The following is a 12,268-nucleotide window of genomic DNA, read 5'->3' as shown; positions in this document are numbered from 1 at the left end:
ATACTCTTAATAAGTGGAAAAATTTACATGACAAATTACACCAGTTCTGATCACAGCAGTGAATCTTGGTCTGCAGCTTCAGACTTATAAGTTGTAGGGAGATGCATAATAATGAAGTCAAGACAAATGAGTAACTAGTAGACAAATGCTGGTAATTGCCAATGATCATTAGTTTGGGTTTCTTAGAAGCAGATGCAGACATGACAAGAATCAAATTCACTGGAAATTCAAGGTGAGAATACAACACTTGTGAGTTCACCAGAATATTGGGGAGGATCACGATATTGATGGAAAGGATCCAGCTTGCATGATAGTGAGTATGGGCAACTGATAAATGGTCTACAGGCATTGAATACTCACTCTACACAGACTAGGCCTTGTTGAAGGAAGAACTGGTGTATCCACTGAAGCTGCTTGGAAGTCAGATATTGCTTGTTCTATTTAATCAAGTGATATGTATTGTCCTAGATCCAGTGACCTTACTTTGGATTTGAGGTATGTGATTAAACCCATAAAGCCTGTAATTTGTCAAGATGTTTCTCTGCAGACAAAAAGTTTTAGGCCTTGTTAAAGCCTGGGTTTTCTGTGCTTGCTTTCCTGCAGTATTCCTTCCTGTCATCTTGAGGTGGTGAGTAGGTTGTATGTCCATTCTGTATTCTGATAAGAAATCATAGGACACGGCAAACTTTTGGGATGGGACATGCCAAGCTCGAAACCAGAAAGTGTGTTACTAAGAAACACAGAATCAAGACTTTTATTTGATCTGGGAAATGTCTTTGTGGGCTGGGAAACTGCTGACCTCATTGGAATGTAATCACCCCCATATACATGAACGCTGAAAGCCAACTCACTGATGCCTAATGAATACCTTTGTTCCTCTGATTTGTACCAGGATATGTTTGCCAGTCATGGGTTTGAGCTCAGGGCCTGACCACTGTCCTTGGACTTTTTCAATGCTAGAGCTCTACAACTTGACCCTCAGCATCACTTCTGGATTTTTTTTTCTATGTATGTGGTAATGAAGATTCGAACCTGGGTCTTCATGCATGCTAGGCGAGCACTGTACCACTAGGCCAAATTCCCAGCCCCAGTACTAGGTTTTTGTGCCACCTTTTTACTCAAAACAGGAAAGAAGCCAGAGAATAGGGCTGGAAATCCAAACTCATTTTCCACAGACTTTAAACTAGAGTAACTTTCTACTTCGTGGAATTATTTAGCGTTTTCTTTCACTTTCTTCATATTAGGAAACATGGTTAGTCATAGCCCTAAGATGCTATTGTTAATGCATAGCATTTGAGTTTCTATGAAACTTACCTGCAAAAAATATGTTCAGAATTCGGTATTGAATGACAACTTGCTTCAGTATTTGAGGACACTACCAAGTGTGTACAAATTGCAAAGATGGCTTGCATGATTCTCCAGTAAGGATCTGGAATACCTTTGTTATCTCAGACGAAGCAAGTTTTCTCACCCTTTGCTATTGAAGGCAACTTCTATGCAATTAAAGGTTCTTAGAAATACTGAAGAATTGAATCTGTTTCATAATGTAAAGTTCTTTCCTAGGCTGTATTACAGACATTTCCTCCAAGTAGAACAAACTGAGCAGAGTAAAGTGTCTGACATGTGGCCACAGGTAGGGTATAGTTGAGTAGGTTTCCTAGTCTGTTGTGCAAGATGTAGAAATTGGGCCACTCTCAAAGGTGCTTCAGGTGGGAAATGGACACCATCACACTTAATGCTGCTATCAATTATATATAAATTCAGGAAAGAAGCCTAGCTATTGTATCTATTCTTGTCAAGTTCTTTTTTGCCAGTCCTTGGCTTGAGCTCAGGGCCTGAGCACTGTCCTTGGACTTTCTCAAGGCTAGAGCTCTACCACTTGAGCCTCAGCACCATTTCCGGCTTTTTTCTATGTATGTGGTACCGAGGAATCGAACTCGGGTCTTCCTGCATGCTAGGCAAGCACTTTAACCACTAGGCCAAACTCCCGGCATCTCCTGTCAAGTTTTTCACAGCACCCTGTCCTCTGCTGAGCAGAGTCAGCTTTGCAATGCTTCAGCACCTAAGGTAAGAAATACCTCTTGTCAGCCTTTGACATGCAATCTGCAAAATTTAGGTATTATTACATTGTAAATCTGTACATCCTACAAAAGCTTCAGGATATTTGAAAGTTGTTGAAATTGTTATTTTGAGATGGCAATATGAGAGCAAGTGATTCATGATCATGAGGCAGGGGGAGGAAGGTCTGTTTTGTACAGTGACTAGTCCTACTAAACAAACAGTTCCCAATTTTAACAAGGAAAAACAATGTTCCCATTATGACCTTCCTTGAGTAAGGCTCCCACCAATACTTGATAAACTTGCATCTGTTTTCCCCAGTTCCATTATGGATAGAGTACTGGATGCTTGTGTTTTTTTCCAAAGTTGATTGGAGAATATTTCAAAGAGAATACAACTTCTAAAAATATCACCTCTGAAAGAGTCCAGTTCTCAATTTTAGGTGCTATGCCAGGGATATACTTTACATGGCAAGACTGTACTCTAGTCTTGTCATATAATTTAGAGCTCAGGGTCACAATGATACTCAACTTGGGAGTATTTCAATATGAATGTCTCATTATTGTATCTGGATCTGGCTGAACATTTTGGTCCACTTGTGAATCACTTTGAATCTTAACTAGAATGCTACACATCAGTTGATGCCTAACTTGGCTTAGGTCTCCATGGATGACATGAATGGTAGCCTTGAATTGTGTTTTCCTTGAGCTCTGACAAGGCCTATTGTTTGCAAATGGCCCCACGTATTATGTTGTATGAATGTCAACATCCAACTGTTTTTCTTGGAAGTTGCCCAATATAATACCTACAGATGTAGTTTGCTTCTTAAAAGATAGGAGAAGAGGATTTTTTAGCAATCCTGTTTTTCTCCTAGAGAACAGAATTTCTTGGGGATAGTGAGAATCCCTTCAACCACTATCTCATACTATGTAAGTGGAATATTGGGAACAGAGGGTATTTTCATGCTATATGTAATATCAAGCCATCTATAAGCCTTACAGTTCAACTAGGCCAGTGTGTCTACAGTATATCTGTTCAAGTAGCTTCATTTTGTCTTCATCACTTAAAATCTCCATGGTTCTAAGAAACTCCTCTTTGTATAGATATTACATCTCGCCTTTACCTCTCTCTGTGCTCAAGCACTGAGAGCAGCAGTTCTAAGAATTGCCTTCATGGCTGAGCTAAAGGAAGACTGAAAAGATAGTGGGGAACAAACGTGTTAGAAATTGAACGAGTCTCTTTTCTTGTGCTGTTTGCTCCTGGACATAAGGTTCTTAAGGCAGTCAAGGGATTGACACATTTGAAATTGGTAGTGTATATTATCTCTCCTGGTGAATTGACAGGATTCTTGGTGTTGGACACACGGTTCTTACACCTTATAAGAGATTAATGACAAAATGAATCCTATGATTGATACAGTTGTTCTCCACATGTCAGAAACAGACAATGACCAGTTAACAACATGTACAACACTTGGGATTTAAATGTAGTCCCTCAAAAAATGCCCCTGCACAAATAAAGTATTACAGACATTTAATGTGACATATTTCTCAGGATGCTTTGGTTTAACCTCTTTTGAGACTTAGCACTATCCAGAACCAAAGTGCTCAGTGTTAAAAATCATTCCTGTGAGGGGGGCAAAATACTTAGAGTGGAACTGGTGTAAAATGTGATCAGCTTTCTCTTGACAGTGAATAGGATATGTAAGTGTATACTCTGAGCTCCAGAAGCTTGATAAAGGGTAAATTGTCTGACCTCAGAACATGATCTGTCAATGCTCATCTTTCTTGTTCCTATGGGGGACTTGGAATGATGTATTCTGATTTTTCTATACCACTGTGACCCTGGCTGTTTCTGTTGATCTACGTGTTGAGTATATACACCTGAATGAAAAGTTTAAAAGCTTAAACAATATTTCAAGTTGTGTTTGTGGTTTAAAGATAAGCTCCTGTCTGACTGCTCCTGGTAGAAGCTTAGAATGGGTGGTGGTGTCCATCAGGGCAAATTGTATGCAGAGTTTTTGTTAGTATGCATGGGCTTTGGGAAGTTAGGATATTATTGTCAGTTGAGGAGAATCTGATTGCCTTCTGGATTCAAAGACATTTCTTACATGAGCTCTGTAGTTGAGTTACATATCACAGTTTATGATGGGATTTGTATTTTGACTTGAACAATGGCCTTCTGAATGTGAGGCATGGTGGACTTGAACTCTGTACTCACCAGGAGTGATCTTTATTCCTTACAGACACAACATATCTGGTTGTAACATGCTCAGGTTTCATGGTTCAGACACTCTGGTTCCTTTTCTGAGACTTCATGGCCAGTATAGCTTGAGCCTTATTTACAACAGTTATGTGGTACTTGGTGGGCTGTGTATAGGGTAGATTTGAGGAGTATGCTCGAGACTCCTAACCCCACGGCAAATATCAGTAGTATACATCTTTAAAGGAGACATCTAGACTTCAGAGTCAAGGATAGTTGTAGGAGACATTGATCTCTCAGTTCCCATAGTGAGGTCCTGGTGAACTTGCCTAGTATCAAAACATTACAAATCTGTCCTTGCAGGAAAGAAAAGAATGATGGACATAGATTACAAAATAACAGTCTGTGGTCACTGGGATATCATTAGGATACTCAGCAGGAAATAGAACAGAAAATGCTCAATATATCTCTATTACCTGTACCCAGATTCTCAAGTTGATAGGCCATGGGAGAGAAAAATCAATGAATACAGTATGCTTGTCTCTAGACATAGACTTCTAAAGGGTAGACTTATTAACTGCTTTACTGTGCAGAATTGCTGTAACTAGTCAAGTATTAAGTTTTGCTCCTGTAACAGTCTAAATATTCCAAATTAGCATGCCTATCTGTGTCAAGACAAGAAACTAGATCATAAGTATTGAAATTTTTGAATGAGTTTGATCTAGAAGATTCTTCATTGTTGCAGATGTCCCTTGCATATTCATAAGCATCCCATCACTATGACACTATGTGACTGTCAGAATGCTCCCCCAAGGAAGTGAGAAATGACCTTTACATGGCTATAATTCCTCACATGGGTTGCAAATAATGGCCATTCAGATAACACTAGCTTTGAGTTTCCCAAGGAATGAAAGTGTTTAGTACCTGTTTTCTCATGGAGCCTTCAATATGTGCTGGAACCTTGTGTAATTTTTTCATGATCTGATATGAGAACATAGAACCTGACATAACTAGTCTGCCGATATTCTACCTTGTCATTTCAGATTCTGAAAAAATACAAAACAGTCCTGTCGAAATTCTGAGGTCAGACAACTCATTACTTGCCCTTTATCTAAAGTTATGAAATTAACTTTTGGAAATGGCCCCTAAATTTGGATATTGGAATTTTCTTCTTCCTCCCCAGAACCTTTGGGTACTGGGATTAACTTCCTGTCACTCTCCACATCCTAAAGAAATAAAGCCTATAATTAGGCCATCTGAGGCCTATACTCATGTGTATTCATAAGAATTCTTGATAGGTTTGAAGGTTACTTGGGAAGGTACAGGCTGAGATTAGGGGAAGATGTGGAATTTGTCCACAGACACCACAAGCAGGCTTCAAGAGAGATTCCTCTGCTTCTCAGGACCCTCCAGTGATTGAATTGTGACCATCAATCCTAAAATCTTTCCACAAAATCAACTGATTAAAAACACTGATCACTTCGCCGGTAGCTTTCGCAGAGATACCTGAATTAGGGTTAGACTTTGGGAACTATCTACAACTAGCACAATTGATGAGCACAAACTTACAATATGGTAATCTGGAGAACCTGATAAGAAGGCACATTCGGTTTACTATGTGTTTTTCTTCTGTAAAGGAACATTTTGAACTCACAAGGTATTTTATTTACCAGAACACTATGACCAGAGCAAAACTAAAAATCCCAGGATGTCCTCATTCTGAGCTCATAGCAGCATCTGTGTTCCCCATTCTGACATCATAGCAGCATCTCAGAATACTTGCACAGAAGTAACTAGCTTCTGGTATGAAAGAGTATCCAGGTATGTGCAAAGTGTATCTTACAAGCTATCCTCTGTATTATCCTGTATTCCTATAGTTGATGCCAGTCCTAGAGGGGTGTATGGATGTAATAATGTGAATTATATTATGAAATTACAGCTGGGCATCCTCATTGTTTTGATATGATCAATATGTTCAACTGTTAAGTGGATAATGGTATATGGCCTTGACAATTACCATGTGAGCAATTTCAGAGCCAAGGAAATAAGGATATAGTGAAGATACTTTGCCTCCTTGATGATCATGTCTGGTTTGGGGGCTTCAGCCAATCTTCTGTGTCTCCACATGTCTCTGGTCTGCAGCAGTTAACTGTTGACCAAAGGAAGACAAGAAATAAGAGTGTTGGGATCATCTCTTCGAAGATGAACACTGTCCAGAGGTGGTCCCTAGGTAAGTATGCAGGTAGGTTTGAGCACCAGCTTGTCCTAGGGATCAACCATTCTTTCCCATTGCAATTATTATGGCAGCATTGGTGAAACGCAATGTGCTTTCAAATTCTACTTGACTTCTGTGGGATTTCTTCATGTTCTCCTGTACCTGACTTTATTCCCAGGGTGAGAAGTCTTCTAGTGTTGGCTCTGTTTAGCCTTGGTGGCATGAAATCACTTGTACAAAGTCTGTTACTCCAGGAAGTTTTGACTTAATAAATTTTATAGTCTTCCCCATGGCCATACTTTGTCTTGTTGGCTCTAACCCTGTGATAGAAACAGATGGAGACATGCTGGGTTTTGTTTTCTATTCTTTAAGAAGTGCTCATATGGGGCCAGAATTGTGGCCTAGTTGGTAGAGTACTTGTCTAGTATGCACGGAGCCCTGGTTTTAATTCCCCAGTACCACATAAACAAAAATATAGCAGTGGTGATATAGCTCAAGTGGTAAAGCACTAGTCTTAACAACTCAAGGACAGTGCTCATGCCCTGAGTTCAAGACCCAGGACTGGCAAAAAAGAGATGCCTGGGAGTCAAATTGCTGATTCATATTTGGCCAGGAAACTGCTAATATAGGCTAGCCTTGATAAGGGAACATCTACCAATTTTGATGTTGCTAGTTACAAGGGAATTCCACTCAAATTACTGTGCTCGCAGTAAGTAGAGAAAACAAGTTCAATTGTTCAAGAAGGGGCTAATAACTTTCTCTGGTGTCATCATAATAATGGGACCAGCAATGTCCATCTGTATTCACGCAATGTCTGTAGTCAAGGGTGGTGTCTACAGTCTCATATCTGATTTTAATAAGTTTGTTCTTTATGTTACTGGCATCATGGAACATTTTGTCATTCCAACAATATCTTCATCAAGTTCTCATACAGTGGCTGGGAACAATAGACCCCTGTAGCTGGAGTGTGGTTAGGGGGAGGGGTGACAGGGAGACAATGCAAGCCTAAATTGGCCATGATGTCAGCTTACAGGACTAAGTCATATAGATGCTAAGATTTTGGCTTCTTTATCATTTTCAATGGCAAGCTAGAGTGATGCCCAGTGACTGCCTGCTAGGGTGACATAACCTGGGTGGCATCTGTGCCTAAGTGCTTGGAGGTATTTCTGGAAGAATGAAGATATTTTCTCTCAGGAAAGTTTGCTCAAGTGTAGACCTTCAGTCGCCTCAACTCCATTAAAGGGTAATAGAGGTGCTGACTGCACATTGCCTTACCTTTCACCTTGTCTTGACATATCAGTGCTAATTGTATGTGCTCTATAAGGATACTACATACTGAAGGACATCTGCTAAAATCCATGTAAGGACCACTTCATACTAAACAACATCTGCTAACTTTCCATCATTCCTCAGGTCCCTTTGTTGGACAGCATTTCTGCTGGTTAAATTTCTGGGTTGGTATTTGATCCAAACATTTAGGATAGGTTATCATCTTGGTCAAGTTTTACCTAGGGGACTTTTTACAGTATGAGAGTGTTTATGGCCCAGTGTGCCCTAAAATAGGGCATATGAGCAACACATATCCCAGGGAGTTACTTTAACCTGATTTTATCTTACATGGAGCAGTAAGTTTTGCTGGTCTACTAGATAAAGGAGCACAGTTTCTAATGGTGGTACATCTGTTTAGTACCAGGAATGCTGGAACTACTAGAGCAGAACCTCTGAACTTGTGTGGATGCAAACCATAAATATCCCATTAGGTAATGAAGGAATAGGATAATGTAGACTCTACTTTTCCTAAGTACAAAGGCACATATTCTAGCTTATTAGGAACCCTGTCAGAGCTGTTAGCCATAATAGGAACGAATAGACAAATACACAAAACTTGGGAGACATAGTTTGCTAGCAAAAAGAAAAATTAAAACCCTCTGTTACTTGTGGTCTGACTAGACAGACTTAATGGATCCTGATTTGATCACACTTGATGTATAGTTCTTGATCACACTTGATGTATATTTCATTTGCTGCAAAGGTTTTCCTCGAATGAATTCAGCTTGGAATATTTGGGATAAATTAAGCCAGTTAAGGATGTATTTTAGATTTTGTCCTGTACAAGCTGACACATATCCCATTTCTCATATACTCATCATGGAAGAATTGACCTAACAAATGAACTTTTTCCCTCTGGAATATGACTCATTGAAAATTATCTTCAACTTCATGTACTAAACCTTCCAGAATTAGCCTGTGTACTTATCACAGTCATCATATGACTCATAACTAGCTTTGGTGAAGAGCAGATTCAGGGAGAGAAAGGCATCTCTGGATGAATATACCCTTTGAAAGGACTCTAGAATTCCCTTTAAGTGGGCAACTTGTCTCACCATGATCAAATTGCCCCAGATCTCATTTTTTTCTGTGCTTATATGGAACTACTTAACTTTTTAAAATTATTTTTAAAGAATTTATTAACATCAATTTTTACATCATATTTCAAATGACTTATTTAACAAACAAGTATTAAAGAAGGGACTAGGCATGCTGCTAATTTTGCAGACTGAGTACATTTCTTTCAAGAATTTTCTGTGTGGTTCTGTATTCTTACTTCTCATACTTTCCTGTGGATTTGCACAGGGAAATGTGTTGTATCTAAAGAAAGAGTAGACAGCGAGTGGGAGGATCTTCTTGGATGCCTGGATCCATTTCACTCTGGAATCCTTGTTTGGCTAGAAGTTATATGGTTAGATAAATCTTAGTGCCTCCCACCTTGTGTCCCTTATAAACATTCTTTATGCATTTAGTGTATTTTCTCCACAGCTATACTAAGGGGTTTTTTTACCTTTCTGATTTCTTGTCCCCTGAGCTTGACAGCAGACACTATTTCTGAATTTTATATGTGAAGGGGACATTGTAACCTGATTCTGTGAGGTGGCTTATCTTCCTCTGTGGATACAGTGACTCCAGCCCACATTGACCAGTGAAATTTTGCTTAGGCATCAGGAACACTTGAATGATTGCAGCAATATTTACGATAGTAAAGATATGGAACCAACCCAGATGTCCCTCAGTTGATGAGTGGATAAAGAAGATGTGGTATTTATACACAATGGAATTCTATGCTGCTGTCAGAAAGAATGACTTCTCCCCAATTGTAAGGAAATGGAAAGACTTAGAAAAAATCATATTAAGTGAAGTAAACCAGACTTAAAGGAACATAGGCAGAAGGGTTTCCCTCATTTGCCATAATCAGTAGAAACCTTGAACTCTTCTAGCAGAGATTTGCAATAGAGCAATACCTAGATACATAAGGCCATAGAGAATGATGCTAAATGAAAGGACCCCTAGGAAACAAAAGCCATAAAATGAGTGACTGTTGTCCTTAATGTACAATGTTATCTCTCATCTCTTTTGCTTTCCCCGGGTTATCTCATATTGTTACAGTATCTCACTTTGTTATCTGATATATTGGATATATGCGTATTTGGTTATTTGGAATTGGATAGGAAAGTGGGGAAATCAAGACGATGGTGGGAGTCGGGGGGGTAGGGAAATGGGGACCAAGACATGAGAAAGAGTATCAATGCACGTGAAGTAATGCACCTTCCATCTGGCAAATGTAAAGTAACCCTTCTATTAATTACAATAAAAATATATGGAAAACTTATATAACTAGATATTTTAAGTAGAGAACCTTGCCTGGAATTCTTGAGACCAGAAGATTTTCAGATTTTAGAATATGTGCATAGTTTTTAATTTTTTATTATTACTATAAAATGATATACAGAGGAGTTAGTTACATAAGTCAAATAAAGAGTACCTTTCTTTTTTTAACAATGTCACTTCTTCCTTGCTCTCTCTATTTCTCCCTCCCTTCCCCAAAGCTGTAGAGTTCATTTTCAACATAGTAGGTAGTGAGTACCACTGCTGCACTGGTTCATCATTTGCCCTTCTATTTCTGTGCCCCTTATCATTTCGAAGAGAGCTAAATGAACAAACGAGATAAGAAAACGGCAGCAAGGGGAAAAATTCTCTTATTTCCATCCCCTGATGTTCCTCTCAATATATATTATTTTATACAATCAGATGCACATAAGTACTGCACCTTTGAGTTCCTCTCCTAAGAATATCCTCTTTTGGTCCCGTGTGAATACCTAGAAATCTATATAATTTTTCATGTTCCCAGATATTTCTTTTTCTTTTACCATCCAATGTGCTTACTCGTAGATTTATGGACACATTCTAATTACCACAAATGAGGGAAACTATGCAACCTATATTCCTTCTGGTCTGGCTTATTTCACTTTATATAATTTTTTTCCAAGTCTTTACATTTGCTACAAATGTTACAATGTCTCTTGTTCTGATGGATGAGTATAATTTCATTGTGTATATATCCCACATCAACCACATCTTCTTGATCCATTCACCCACTGAAGGGCATCTGGACTGGTTCCATGCCTTGGCTATGGTAGATTCTACTTCAATGAACATGGTTGTGCTGATATACTTAGTGTGGCCTTGTTTGTGTTCTATTGGGTGTCCAGCAGTGGACTTGTTAGGTGATAGGCTCTATGTTTAGTGTTTTGAGGACCCTTGATAATGTTTTTCAGAGTCATTGAACAAGTTTACATTCCCACCAACAGTGTAATAGAGCTCTGTTTTGTCCACATTCACATCAGCATTTGTTATTGTTTGCTTTCCTGATATTGGCCATTCTAAATGGGGTGAGATGGAATTTCAGTATGGTTTTGATTTGCATTTCCTTTATGGCCAAAGATGTTGAACAATTCTTCATATGTATATTGTCCATTTCTATTTCTTTTGCAAGATCTAACTTTAAAACATTAGCCCATTTATTAACTGGGTTATAGTTTCTTTGAGGGTTTATTGAGGGGGTTAGCTCTAAGTATATTTTGGATATGAGGGACTTGTCTGATGCATGGCTGATAAAAAGCTTCTCCCATTGTATGGGCTTTCTTTTACGGTTTTTTTAAATATTGTTTTGTTTTATTTTTTTTGTTGTTGCCAGTCCTGGGCTTGAGCTCAGAGCCTGAGCACTGTCCTTGGACTTTCTCAAGGATAGAGCTCTACCACCTGAGCCTCAACACCACTTCTGGCTTTTTTCTATGTATGTGGTACCAAGGAATTAAACCCGGGTCTTCATGCATGCTAGCAAGCACTCTACCACTGGGCAAAACTCCCGGCCCTCTATTTAGCTTTTTAGCTATATCCTTTGCCACATAGAACATTTAAGTTGATACATTTATGCAGTCTGTCTTTGACTTGTTGTGATTCTTGATGTTTACTTAGCAAGATTTGGTCTGTGCCTAGAACTCCCAGGGTTTCTCCTACCCCTACCTGGAATATTTTCATGGTTTCTGACCTTACATGAAGGTCCTTGGTGCATTTTGAACTGGTTCTGGTACAAGGTGATGTGTAAGGATCTAGCTTCAGTTTTCTTCATGTGTATAGCCAATTTTGCCAGCACCATTTCTGGAAAAGGCTTTAAGGCAACTTGTGTTTTGGGCTCCTGTATTGCATATTAGATGGCTATAGGTCTGTGGGTTCATTTCTGTGTCTTCTATTTTGTTCTATTCTTGTGCTAGTACCAAGCTGTTTTTATTACTATGGCTTTGTAATAGAGTTTGAAATTTGATATTGATATTTCTCCAGGAATATTTGCATATTTTAATGAACTATCTTGGAGAAAAGACTCAAGCTCAAACACAAAATTTATGTGTTTTATATCAACTCCTATATATACACTGACAATAATTTGTATATTATAATATC

Source organism: Megascapheus bottae, chromosome 35 (assembly GCF_031878675.1).
Source record: "Megascapheus bottae isolate mThoBot1 chromosome 35, mThoBot2.hap1, whole genome shotgun sequence".
NCBI classification, from domain to species: Eukaryota; Metazoa; Chordata; class Mammalia; order Rodentia; family Geomyidae; genus Megascapheus; species Megascapheus bottae.
The sequence above is the reverse complement of the archived record's forward strand: the minus strand, read 5'-3'. Positions refer to the sequence as shown.